The sequence below is a fragment of the Embiotoca jacksoni genome, unplaced genomic scaffold (assembly GCF_022577435.1).
Source record: "Embiotoca jacksoni isolate LCO1_2020_lvr unplaced genomic scaffold, fEmbJac1.0.p SCAF_28, whole genome shotgun sequence".
NCBI lineage: Eukaryota > Metazoa > Chordata > Actinopteri > Embiotocidae > Embiotoca > Embiotoca jacksoni.
The window spans coordinates 4,869,839-4,881,650 of record NW_027185379.1 but is presented as its reverse complement, the minus strand read 5'-3'; the positions used below and the strand labels follow the sequence as shown (position 1 = coordinate 4,881,650).

The 11,812-nt window shown below is 41.6% G+C and overlaps 1 protein-coding gene across 3 annotated transcripts in view; it reads left to right on the top strand.

The window, feature by feature from the left end:
- The first annotated feature begins 2,005 nt into the window (after window positions 1–2,005).
- Window positions 2,006–11,812, top strand: part of robo1 (roundabout, axon guidance receptor, homolog 1 (Drosophila)) — a 212,346-nt gene continuing 202,539 nt past the window's right edge. For all 3 annotated transcript variants that reach the window (XM_069161297.1, XM_069161300.1, XM_069161294.1), the window contains exon 1: window positions 2,006–2,305. The gene's annotated coding sequence lies outside the window, so the exon portion shown is untranslated. The remainder of the gene's footprint in view (window positions 2,306–11,812) is intronic.

Sequence of the window (11,812 nt, the reverse complement as noted above, 5' to 3'; positions counted from 1 at the left end):
GAGTTCATTGATGAGAGGCTGATATTAAACCACTTTACTGCAGCAGTATGCAGTTGTCCAATTCAATACTGACAGCCATTTGTCATGTTAACCTCCATACAAGGACCTTGAAATTAATTAGTCTGAAATATAATGAAGCATAATTGTTATTAAACTACTGAACAGACAGCACATCTTCAGTTTTGGATGCCTTTAGATCAATTTAACCATGGAACTCCAACCCATTTGCCATTCCTGCCTAACAGTTATCAGAAGATGAGGTTCTCTGCAAGGTCACGTTTGTTGGATTATGAGTTTGTGCGTAGAAATCCGACTGGTGTTCTTCATCCCCTCTGGATCCCTCTCCCTCTCTGGATACACAGGTAGACCTGTTAGGATGCAGCGTGAGAAGAGCAGCAGCCTGAATGTTTTTTTCAATCCATTTAAAAAATCCAGCTGCTGCAGTGATTGACAGGAGGAGAGGTTATGTCCATATTTACCCTTATAGAAATACATGAGATTGTAAAAATAAAATAAAATAAATATTAATACAGCAAAGTGCAAAGTGGTTTGGCTAGTGAATAGCCAAACAGGAAAAAAAAGAAAAGAAATGGGAAGTGCATAAATTGATGGACTGATTCCAGAGGATGATGGAATACATAAATGCATCACTATAGAAATTCAATTTTGAAGCCAAATATAATCTTTTGTCCTTGAAAGATTTTTCTTTTCCTGAAGGGGGGAGGGTGTGGGGGGGAGATAAACTTCTTCTTTAAGCATGAGCAATTACAAACAGATATATGCATTAAGTCTGAAGATTGTTGGATGCGGTTTTGTGTACTAAACTTCTAATGTGTTGCATTTTTACTTTGCGGCTCTGGCACACTTTGAAATAAAACTTTTGGATCATGAACAAAGACATCGACTGGTTACCCACCACTTATTAGCTAAATATAAGATAAGTAAGGGGTTACTGTGTCCATTGATTCATATTAAACAACATTTTATTGTATATTTAAACTATTCAAAATTTATGAATATGCCAAAATACCAGTTCTAGATAGAGAAGAATCTGGTGTGAACTCATTTTTAATTTGGTGATCTATTTTCGTCATGCGCCACTGTGTTTTTCAAGCTGTTTAAAATGTATGAGGTGAGTAATGAGGAATTAATTGTCCCTCCCTCCTATTTATATCCTCGTTTACCCAACGCCTTTGCCCATATGACACTGTGCGTGTATGAATGAGGCGTGTTCGTATTGTCCAGTTGCACATACGTGGAACCAGCAAAGCACAACAGATTAATACTTTAGCACGTAAAATAAGCACCACCATTGATCAGTCATCCCAATCCTACCCCAGTGCAGTGGCCGTTGTGTTTTAGGGATGCTGATGGGTGCTGATGGGTGCTGGTGGATGAGGGAGTGATCCAGATCCACATCAAACATCAAGGTGAGGGTGTTTGACTGCAGGCCTCCAAACTAAACCCATACCGGTTCTTTAGAAGTTGATTGATGACCCGCCTGATTATTCAAGTGGAAGTGCTTATCCAGAACTTTCCTTGCTGTTTCTTGCAATTGATGATGAGCCAATTATTGACCCCAAAAAGTGCTTGTGGAATGTCAGATTTAAACGCATCAACTGCAAAAGATTCATCTGAACAAGTCACAGTCAAACACTCAATTTAATTTTTAGACAAGGTAGAAGGGCAGTAAGGTGGACTTGATTCCAGTGGTTTGTGCTGGAAATCCTAAACAAATAACTGATCTTTTGAAACAGAAAGATCATTCAACACATCATTCCAAACTGTCTTGAATGAATGTTGTTTCCATGAACGTTTACAAGATGTGGCCTGGAGCATTGAAAACATTTTCAATCTTGTCACTTGAAAACGTGATTTGAGGAGGCTTCCTGGTTGCAGTCTCCTGACAGGGACGGAGGTTGTTACCGGTGTCATTATGTTAGCGCAGCTTTAGGACCCGGGGAGGCTGACGCGGCTGCTCCCTGCAGGAGAAGCATGGACACATTTGTATGCGCTGGCTCTCCACGGCTGCACTAACCGCGCTGTACATAACGGCACAGGATATTCTTTTTTCACCCTGAAGGATAAGCGTTAACAAAGGAGTGTGCTTTGGTTCGAGTTTACCATGGTTTGTTTCTAGAAAGAAGGATAACCAGTCGCTTGGTAGTTGTAGCCCGTACATGTCCCCGGCTTCCGTTTTCAACAACGTGCGCAGCAAATAAAAGTTTTACGGCCAAGCCGGTATGGATCACTTCTGCTTATAAGTGACGAACGCGTGCAGGATCCTCCGCATCATTTTGGAGAGGTGAGTTTAATTCACTTGTGTGTGTAAAGAGTGTTGCCAGTGCTGTGATAAGCGCTGTCTAGTGTGTGTGTGTGTGTGTGTGTGGTGTGTGTGTGTGTGTGTGTGTGTGTGTGTGTGTGTGTGTGTGTGTGTGTGTGTTGCTCTTTCTGCCGGCAAGCTGTGCAGTGTTGTCTGTATGATTCATACAAGCCTGGCTGCAGTTGCTCTGACTAGATACTGCATTGACACACAAGCTCGCGTTAGCCTTTGCGTAATGCTTGGTGCCTTTACGCAAAGTAAAGGCGGACCTCTGTCCTCATAGAGCACAAGACAAGACAGTGTACTTCTCCAGCACATCTTGTATGTCACTGCTTCTATAACAAGGTGCTGTAAAATCAGCAGTTTATTGTCAAGGCATTTCTGCAGCTGCTGTAGTGTTGTGTTGTGATTTGACAGGAGTGTCTGTTACCTGTCAAGGCAGCCTGTTGACTGACAGACTGACAGGACGCTCGTGCTGCTCTGGTGGAGCTGTCCCTTCTGTGTGGTGCTGAAAGTTTTCCCAGCTGGCCACATGGCTTGTGCATGACATACGAGGAAACACAGGAATTAGACTGCATGCACATTTGCTTTGTCTGAACAGAGACATGCATGTTTTTAAGGCTAAGTTTACCAGTGTTTTTTTTTTTTTTTTTTTTTTTTTTTAAATCAATGCATGATCTGCGTTTTGTGGAGGAGGGATGCTTACTACTCAGCCAGCAGTGAGTTGTCGCACTGAAGGCAGAATCTCAGCAGGGATTGCACCGGACAGTGAGGGGAGAGGAGTGAATCAAATCTGAATGAGCACAGAAGTAATAAAAAGAAACTGGGTCCTTTCATTGAACAACAAAGGTCTCAATCTGTTTAATAAACAGTATACAGCACTGGGTGCTGTTGTGTTAATAATGCATTAAATTCACTGTCATAGTGAAACCCTTTTTAAAATATTTGCAGGGACTTTGCTACGTGGTGACAGTTATATGAACTTAAGTGAAAGAATCTGCCTGTCTGTGTGTTTTATGTCACCTAGAACTGGGCTAGAATGGGGTCTTTTTGTGTTGTCTAAAATAACTACACAGTGTTGTGTATTTGTCCCTGTCACCCAGTGAGTCACTTCCCATCTGTAATTTTGTCTTACGCTCTTCACTTCTCTGAGATTTACACCATGGATGTGAGGATTCCTATAGACAGGTGGAGTGCCGTCCACGCTGCTGCAGTTATTGCTGCTGTGGCGTTGCTTCCTCCTCTCTCTCCCTGCTAATGCTCCAGACTGTGATGCAGTCAGCCCTTTGTGATATTGTGTGAGTCTTAGCAGTCTTGGCAGCGTTTGGCACAGTGCTTACAGGCTGATTCACTTTTCCGGAGATGTGTAGAGCATTTTCCTTTTTGTCTTTTAGCTCTCTTCTTCAGTTGTGGTGATGGAGGAGATGATGGAGGCGGTTGGATTTGGAAATCAATGCATTGCTTTTACTTAATGTAACGAGCATCCATTTCTGCCCATTTTGCAAGGAAAACGTTTCTACAAGTAATCATTGTGTCGATTTATTTTTGGAGCTTTACTTAAGACTTTTTTTTAATGTGATACGATTAGGTACCATTAATGCAAGACCCGCATGTTTTTTTAAATAATTTGTTTTATAAATATCCTTAAACAACGGTCTTGGTGTAGTGTAAAAATTCAGTTAGGTCATCAGTTCTTCTTTTGTGTTTGTTTTGCATTTAATGCATTTTGTAAAAATCCTTTGGAGGAATCGTTTGGTCCTTTGGCTGTAATCTTATCTGCCTTCTTTTCACTGCACATCTGGCCCACACATCACTTTGTTATCATTTTCTTTGTCATGACCACATGCTGAATATCACACATTAGACTGGATTTAAAATTGTGCTAATTAAGTTAAAAATAATAATAATAAAAAAAATAATAAAAAAAAAGATTAGATATAATGCAGGAGTGAAAGAGAAATTAGGGACATATTCATGGAGAATAAAAGCAGAGATAAAAATCACTTTATTTGCAGCTTATTCTTGCTTTTGTTTGTGGAATGGATGACTTTGCCTGATGTTAACTGCTGGTCATGCGTCTGTGGCTGCTTCAATAAATCTCTCTAATCCAGAGAGGTGGACTAGATATGCCTTCATGGCAAATTTGGGGCTTATCGGCAGAGTTGGAATTTGGTGTGTGGCAGCCAAAGCAGAACATTAATTGATTTCATCTAACAGGATTAGTGATATTTGGAAATAAGACAGGAGTCAGAAAAATAATAAGACATTAATCCCCAGTGAGCAAAACCAACAACACTAACGAACGTGTGAATAGAGATTCCTTGGAAGGCACACAGGATTTCCTTTCACAAACTCCCCAGAACTTCACTGCAGAATAATAATTGTGTCTGCTGTCACTTTTCCTGTTTGTAAAAAGACTCATTCTCTCGTATTCCTATTCAGTGGTAAAGAGGATTAACAGGTAACTCAAGAAAACAACAAATCTGCACACAAAAGCGGAGAAATTTCCAGTACAGAAAATCTTTCTGCTATAGAAACTAAAACAACAACAACATAATACTAACCCTTTGTTAGGTGAAAATGATAAAGGAAGTTACCATCACTCCTCTTTCATCTTCCCTCCACCCTCAAGATGTTTGAATGCCTTGAGGCTGCTGACGATTGATTCCTATTTTATTGTTTTTATTTTTCATTCCACTGCCACACCGAATGACATCACCGCCCTGCAAGGCTGCCCGATTGAAAAACTCCAGTTCCCCGTTGTCTGTGGCTCATCCCCTGCAGAGCCCCGAGGCTGTGGGCCCAACAACGGGGGGTTCCTGTTCCCTCTGACACCCGACCTCACATGCAAAAGGTCGAGTGCTGCTAGCTGTCAGCAGGTCTCATCATTCCCTCGTGACACGGCCATTATGCTGCCCTCTGGATGGCATGTCAGTCACCCATGGTGGCAAGTCAATTAGTCATGTCTGGAAGGAGATAGGGTATGTCTGCTGGTCGAGGTTTGTCTTTCATCTGCAGGTGGGGACACTCTGGAAGCACATTACAATTTCTAATCACTTTTTATAAACTTGCTGAATGCCAATTAAGGGCCCAGATAGCAGGCTTTATTTGTTCATCTGAATTCAACAATTAGTCCTCAAATGATATGTAAAACATGTCTTGAATATGATTTTGAGGAGTCTTTGAATTAGTAGGTTTCCTTTATGTGCTATATTGTGCGAGTTAGGAATAAGTGACTTGAACAACACTTGGGAAAGGAGAACGCTGCTCCATGCCGTGGAGAGGATTGAGAAATGGGATAGAGGAGATCATGATCAAAGGCGTGGATTAAGATATCTCTGGTTGCCTCTCAAGGAGATTCACTGTTGTGTAAATCAAACAGACAATCTGCAGCACCACATGGAGATTAATGCTGTTAAGTACCTGGAAGATTACTTTACAAAAATCCGTCATAATAAACTCCCCCCTTCTGTGCCCGTGCATGCGCGTGCGCCTGTGTGTGTACGTGTGCAGTTTTGCTCATGTCACAAATCCATGTATCTCAAACTGTGAGGATACTAATCGGACTGTGGTTTTAGTTTTATTAATGATGGCTATTACTGATTTTCTGCTTTCATATTTTCCTGTTTTGCTAGCACCAGTTTGGTTTGTATATACTTTGTGAACATACTGTCATGGAAGAGGAATTTGTTCTGTCCCCAAATCTGTAATCTCATACCGATGTGCAGCTCCATAAAGTGTGAAATGGAAGAGATAGAAACTGTGTCTGAGAGTATTTTCTATGATTTCTCTCAGGATAACTGTACATTAATGGCTCTAAAACTCACAGTAGTGTAACCCACACAGCGCATGGTGTCCATCAGCAGCAGTTGGCCTTAAAACGCTCACTTCCATGCCTCACTGTAATAAAACAAATTTAAAAAGGGGAGTCATTCCTTGGTTGCAGGCCACTCAGTATTAAAGCAAATGTATTGTCAGTAAGCCTGTGTGATGGACTGCTGTTTGTGTTGTACACCTGCCGTAGGCAGCTTCACACCTCTGCATCAGGCGATAAGCGCCTGGTCTGTCAGCCTCCTCAGCAGGAACAACGCTTTCTTACATCAAGAAGCTTATAGACGAATGTAAATGCTCAGAAAACCTTTCTATGGATGCAAAAAGCCTTTACTGTTCACTGTCGACCTCAAGATTCTGGGCAACACAGACAACTTTTTGTTTTAAAATAGGCCAAAGGTTAAAGTCATATTTAAATCAAAATTCACTCATGCTGACAGGAATTTTTTTTAAATTTATGTATATCCTTTATGATGGCGTATTAGGGCCATTGTAGGGGAAAGAATATATGAATTACATAGCAATGGGAAGGGTGTAATTTCTAGGATTAATTAAATACTCAAATGTTCTTAAAAAAGTACAAATAAAACTTTTTTAATAAATAAAAATCACAAATATATGAGAAAAGACTTGAATGTTCTTTGACATTCTTAGTCATAATGTCCTTTTGAAGCCCTATTGATATTATAGGGACTACTAAAAAATAAAAAAAAAAATAATAAAAAAAATAATTCCTTATTACTAAGTTGCAGTTACTAAGTATATTTTGATTAGGCAAGAATAAAAATACAGCTTCTTGCACTATTCTCTACCATGCCTATAATATTGTTTTCTTTATCCACAGCTTGCTGCAACTTCCACACTGTGATAAAACTCCATATTAGAGTCTGGACATTCCTTATATCAGTGGCACCCACACTCCCCGGCATTTGGCAGGATGTCTGTGGTCTTTTATTTTGTGTTTCTTCTTGCTGTAAGGCACTGTATTATTTAAAAGTTATAAAGTCACAAAACAGCTTGGATCCCAGTGGGAGGCACTGAGCTGTACTTGGGGTGTTTTTTTTTTTTCACTCCTGAGATTTTTTAAAGTGTCTTTTGATTTTGGATTGTCCCATACTTGGACACAGTTTGAAATATGAGGCTGAGGCAGCAAAGGGCTACTGAAGGCCACATTTTTCTTATCATTCTGTTTGTCCCTCTGCCTCCTCCTGCAGCTCTACCTTTTTCCTTTCAACTCCCTCTGGTATCACTGATGACTTGCTGCGGTAACTCCTCCACTGCTTGTTGGGATCAGAGATCTCCAGTGACATGCTCTCCATGTTACCTGTGACACACAATATCATGCATATTGTGCCTTTTATTGTGCCACATCAACGAGGCCGGAGAAGTAATCTGTCCAAAACACAAAAACCAAGGCAACGTCACTTCTGCAGTGTGTCCGTGTTAGCTTGGATTCAGATTGTGGGCTTGTGTTTGCATGTTTGTCTCGTGCAGTATCTTTAAACATCAGTGGCAAAGTTTGTGCATGCTCAGCAGTGGTTCAGTGTTTGATGTCAATACCCAACTCCAAATGGGATGAAGAAGAGTACACAGTGGGCTGGTGTTTATTGTCTGTCTGTGTCTCAGATGTCTGCGCTGCTCTAATTCAGCAACAAAGTCAAACACACTGTGTATGTGTTTGGTTTCACATTCATTTGCACGAGGTGTTTGTAGAAATCTACTTCTATACCTGGATGTGGATAATGTGTTGGCAGTGAAAATACACACACGTGGGATTCTTTGTTGTGTGTTTCGTGAAGTGTATCAGTGGCGACACACTACATAGTCCAGGTCATCAGGAATAAGCACATCATCTTGTCTCGACTCCCGGCAGAGACAAAGGCGAGGAGACGCTCCCTCGGAGGCAGCTGAGAACAAAGCATGAAATGTGCAGCGTTGTATTAATGTTGATCGATAAACACAAAAAGATACATGGATTAATCTTTGCAGTAGATATATTGAAATGGGCTCTCTCAAAATCAATGACCACTGTGTTTCCCAGACGGTTGTGTGAAGAGTCTCTATCTCCTCATGTGTGTACACATCCTCTGTGCAATAGTTGCTTTGCTTAATGATGGGCTGGCGTGGCCCCGTGGACATCGTTTGTCCCCTGTAATTACCTGGAGGTAGAGATTGTTATTCATGGTAAGGGACAGGGGAATAGTCGTCTGTACACCCCCCCCCCCCCCCGCCACACCCCCCGCCCCTACCCCCCTTTCCCTGAGGCCTACTGCTCTGAGCATTGATGTGGGAGGATGTGCAGAAAACAGATGCTACCCCATGATTTCTGAGTGTTTGTACTAATGATGAGCTCCACTAGGCTATCTTTCAGCCCTTTAATGGAGGTTCGGACTGATTTAAAGTCTGATTTTATGGATGAAGCAGTTGTTTCCAATCCTGCTCCTCACCAAGGGCCATACTGGATCTCCTTTATACAGTGAGACTATATTTCTTTACACTACCTGGTCCTTGTGGAGTTGAAGGGAAGACAGCTTTATGTCAAATTTGGCACTGCTTGCTTCCGAAGCAAACCAGTAGTTTTGTCCTGTTAACTGTAAACTGTGTAAACCCAACAACACAGAACAATGTTCTTAAATTGATCTCCTTCCTGCCAGGCAGCCACTGATCGCTATTCATTTCACTGCGAAATAAAAATGAACTTGCATAGACTTGAAAATAGACTTAAGATAGGTAATCAATCACATTTTTCCCCCGTACACCATTTCCCATTGTTAGACTCAATTGTACTTCGAGAACTCTCATTGTTCATGCGTTCAAGGATGGCCAGGCATTTCTAAAAATGCAAAGACTTCCTAAAACTTCACACAATCACCTTTACCTCATAATCTCAATAATATCACCAACACATCACAAATATTGATGGGCTCTTAAGATGAATATTGATTCACAAGGCTTATATGTTTTTCTTCCTCCTCGTCCCGTGTGAGAGTCGTCCATCCCGCCTGTATTTAAGTGTCGGGTGGGATGTGTCCCAAAGGCTGTCTCTAATTCCCACTGGTGTCCATCAGACCCCTGTCCCTCGAAGCTCTGACAGAAGGAGCTATTATTTTCTCATCGCCCCGGTGGCCCGTGTCCCCCGGGAGAGGCGTCACCACGTGACTGACAGCTCCGTAAACACAGCCAGCCCCGGGGTGACTGAGTGAGAGCTCACCGCAGTGACGCCCTTGTCCCACCTTTCCTCTATCCTCCACCCCCCACACCCTCCTCCTCCTCCCCCCCTTCCTCCCCCTCCTCCCCTTCCTCTCTCCAGACTTCTCATCTCTGTGCCTCTCCATCGTGACCCGGTCCAACCTCGGCAAGATTACTTTCACCTGACGCCCAGGGTCAGAAGTGGAGGTGGGGTTATTTCTAACCCTGCTGCACCCTTGCCACCAGCTGACCAAGAAACAACCACAGCCAATAGCCTAATACTTCTGCCATCTGTAACATTCGGGTAAACCTGTTTTTCCCCCCCTGTGATGTTTTCAATATTTCTAGATGCACTCTATTAGTTCCTTTAATGCAACATCATAACAACCTTGCAGAGATTGCATGGGCCGGCACGGCTCCTCTGTGTGTGTGTCAGTAGGTCTAACTCCTGTGTAACTAAGACAGATGACTGTGTCAAGGTTGTTTCCCCACAGGGCTGGGAGAGTAGGTTTGCTCCCAAGCTGCTCTGCTCCCTCCACTTTGCGGGTTTTCGTTGGGGCCTCGCTGCTTATTGTAATGACCTAATGTAGATTCAGGACTAACAGCCGGGGTCATCCATCTACATCAGGGTGGAGGAGACAGGAATACCCTCTGAGTCTGTCGGCTAGTTTGGGTGTCTGTGTGTTCATATGTGTTCGTTTGTGTCTGTTTATAGGAGTGGGTGTGCAGGAATACTTGTACAAGCCGAGAAAAGTCACTAAAGACTACATGTATAAAGAACTAAAAATGAGCAAATTGTTTTATGCAGTAATCATAAAAATGGTGCAATGCTGATTTTTTTACAGTCATTTCATATTTTTATCATTGAACTAAGCGGCAACCAACAATGACATCACCCTCTGGTTTGTGAACCGCCATTATGAAGCCTCGAGTTCGGATATTGGCCATTGCCATCTCGCTAGTTCAAAGCAGTTTGGAGCAGGAAGTGAGCATATTTGGACGAGCTGGGAAGGAGCGAGCGGTGGATGTTATTGATTTGGTTGAAAAAGCGATGATACTGCGTCCCGCCCACCTGTAGCTGTTACCTGACTGCACCACAGGCCTGTTAATCAAAAAGACACGCCCCCAAAAAACACATCTTTTTCAGGATTATTTTCTTTTTAATGACGAGAATGTTTTCAGTTGGACTGCCAGAAAACTAATAAGGAGGATTTTGGCTAACAACAACAAAATAACTTGTGGAAACAATTTGTTGACTTCAAATTTCACAAGACGAGTTGAATGGGAGTCTATGGAGCCGGAGGCTTTTTGGAGCCAACCTCTAGTGGCACTCGGTGGTATCGCAGCTTAAAGGCACTTCTGCATCAGCTTCATTTTTCGAACCCAGGAGCCACGCCCACTTATATGTACAGTCTGTGCATTTAACCGTTTTTTCACAAAGCTTCCTTTATGCTTCAACGGTCAATCAAAACAAGATATTTACATGTCTATTAAAAACACTAGAAATGCTTCAACTGTGAGTAAACGAACACTTTTTATTCAATTATTCTAAATGACCTTTACCACAACCTCTTCAAAAGCCCCTCAGTTTAGGGACTTGATGAGACCTCAGTATACAGTATTATTATAATAATCTATAAACAGCTCTTAAATGTAATTAAAGTTTCAATGTGGAGTGTGTCACTTTTCAGACAAGCCTTGGGCTGTTAGCACCTTTTGATTAGCATACATATTTACATAATTCCACTCTGATTAGCATGCATTTACACAAAACAATTCTGAGCTAATTCTTTAATATTCAAGTCAAATTCTCATATTTTTCTTTGCTCAAATTTTCTGCAGCTGAATTCAACACTGAGCCAATATCAGGTGTTTTTTAATGACAAACTTTTTTTTTTTTTTAATCCATTCTTACATGTAATGTAGATATTGATTGTACTGTGCAGCTAATGGTCAGCTGTTAAGTAAACCTAAATGCCTGAATTCAATAAGCTTGTTTCGTAGAGGTCAATTTCAACACAATCTGCTGCTGTTTTACTTCCACTGCTAACTATTCAACAGGTTAGCAGAATGATTTCTCAAATGTCCGCCATTCAGAGAGAGACTGAGGAGAACTTACTGTAGTTCGGTCGTGTTCTGTGCGAATGATGATGATGCTTTTTGGTGTCTCTCGCAGAGGCAAAACTGATTTCTAACCAAAATTTCTAAGAAAAAACTGCACTAGATATCAGAAAACCGATGTTAATCTATGTTATTGACCCGTTAAAACGTGTTTCCACTCTACTTATTGTATTTCTCCTGTTTACCCTCACTGGAGCATGTTCGACCTACACAGATGAAGTTGGTTTTTTCTATGTGGCAAAAATCCTACTTCTTGTATATAATCCATAAATAGAAACAGCTGCAGTCCCCTGATCACTCTGTCTTCTGTGGGTGCTATGGATGGCTCTTTCTCATCACTTTAACAGA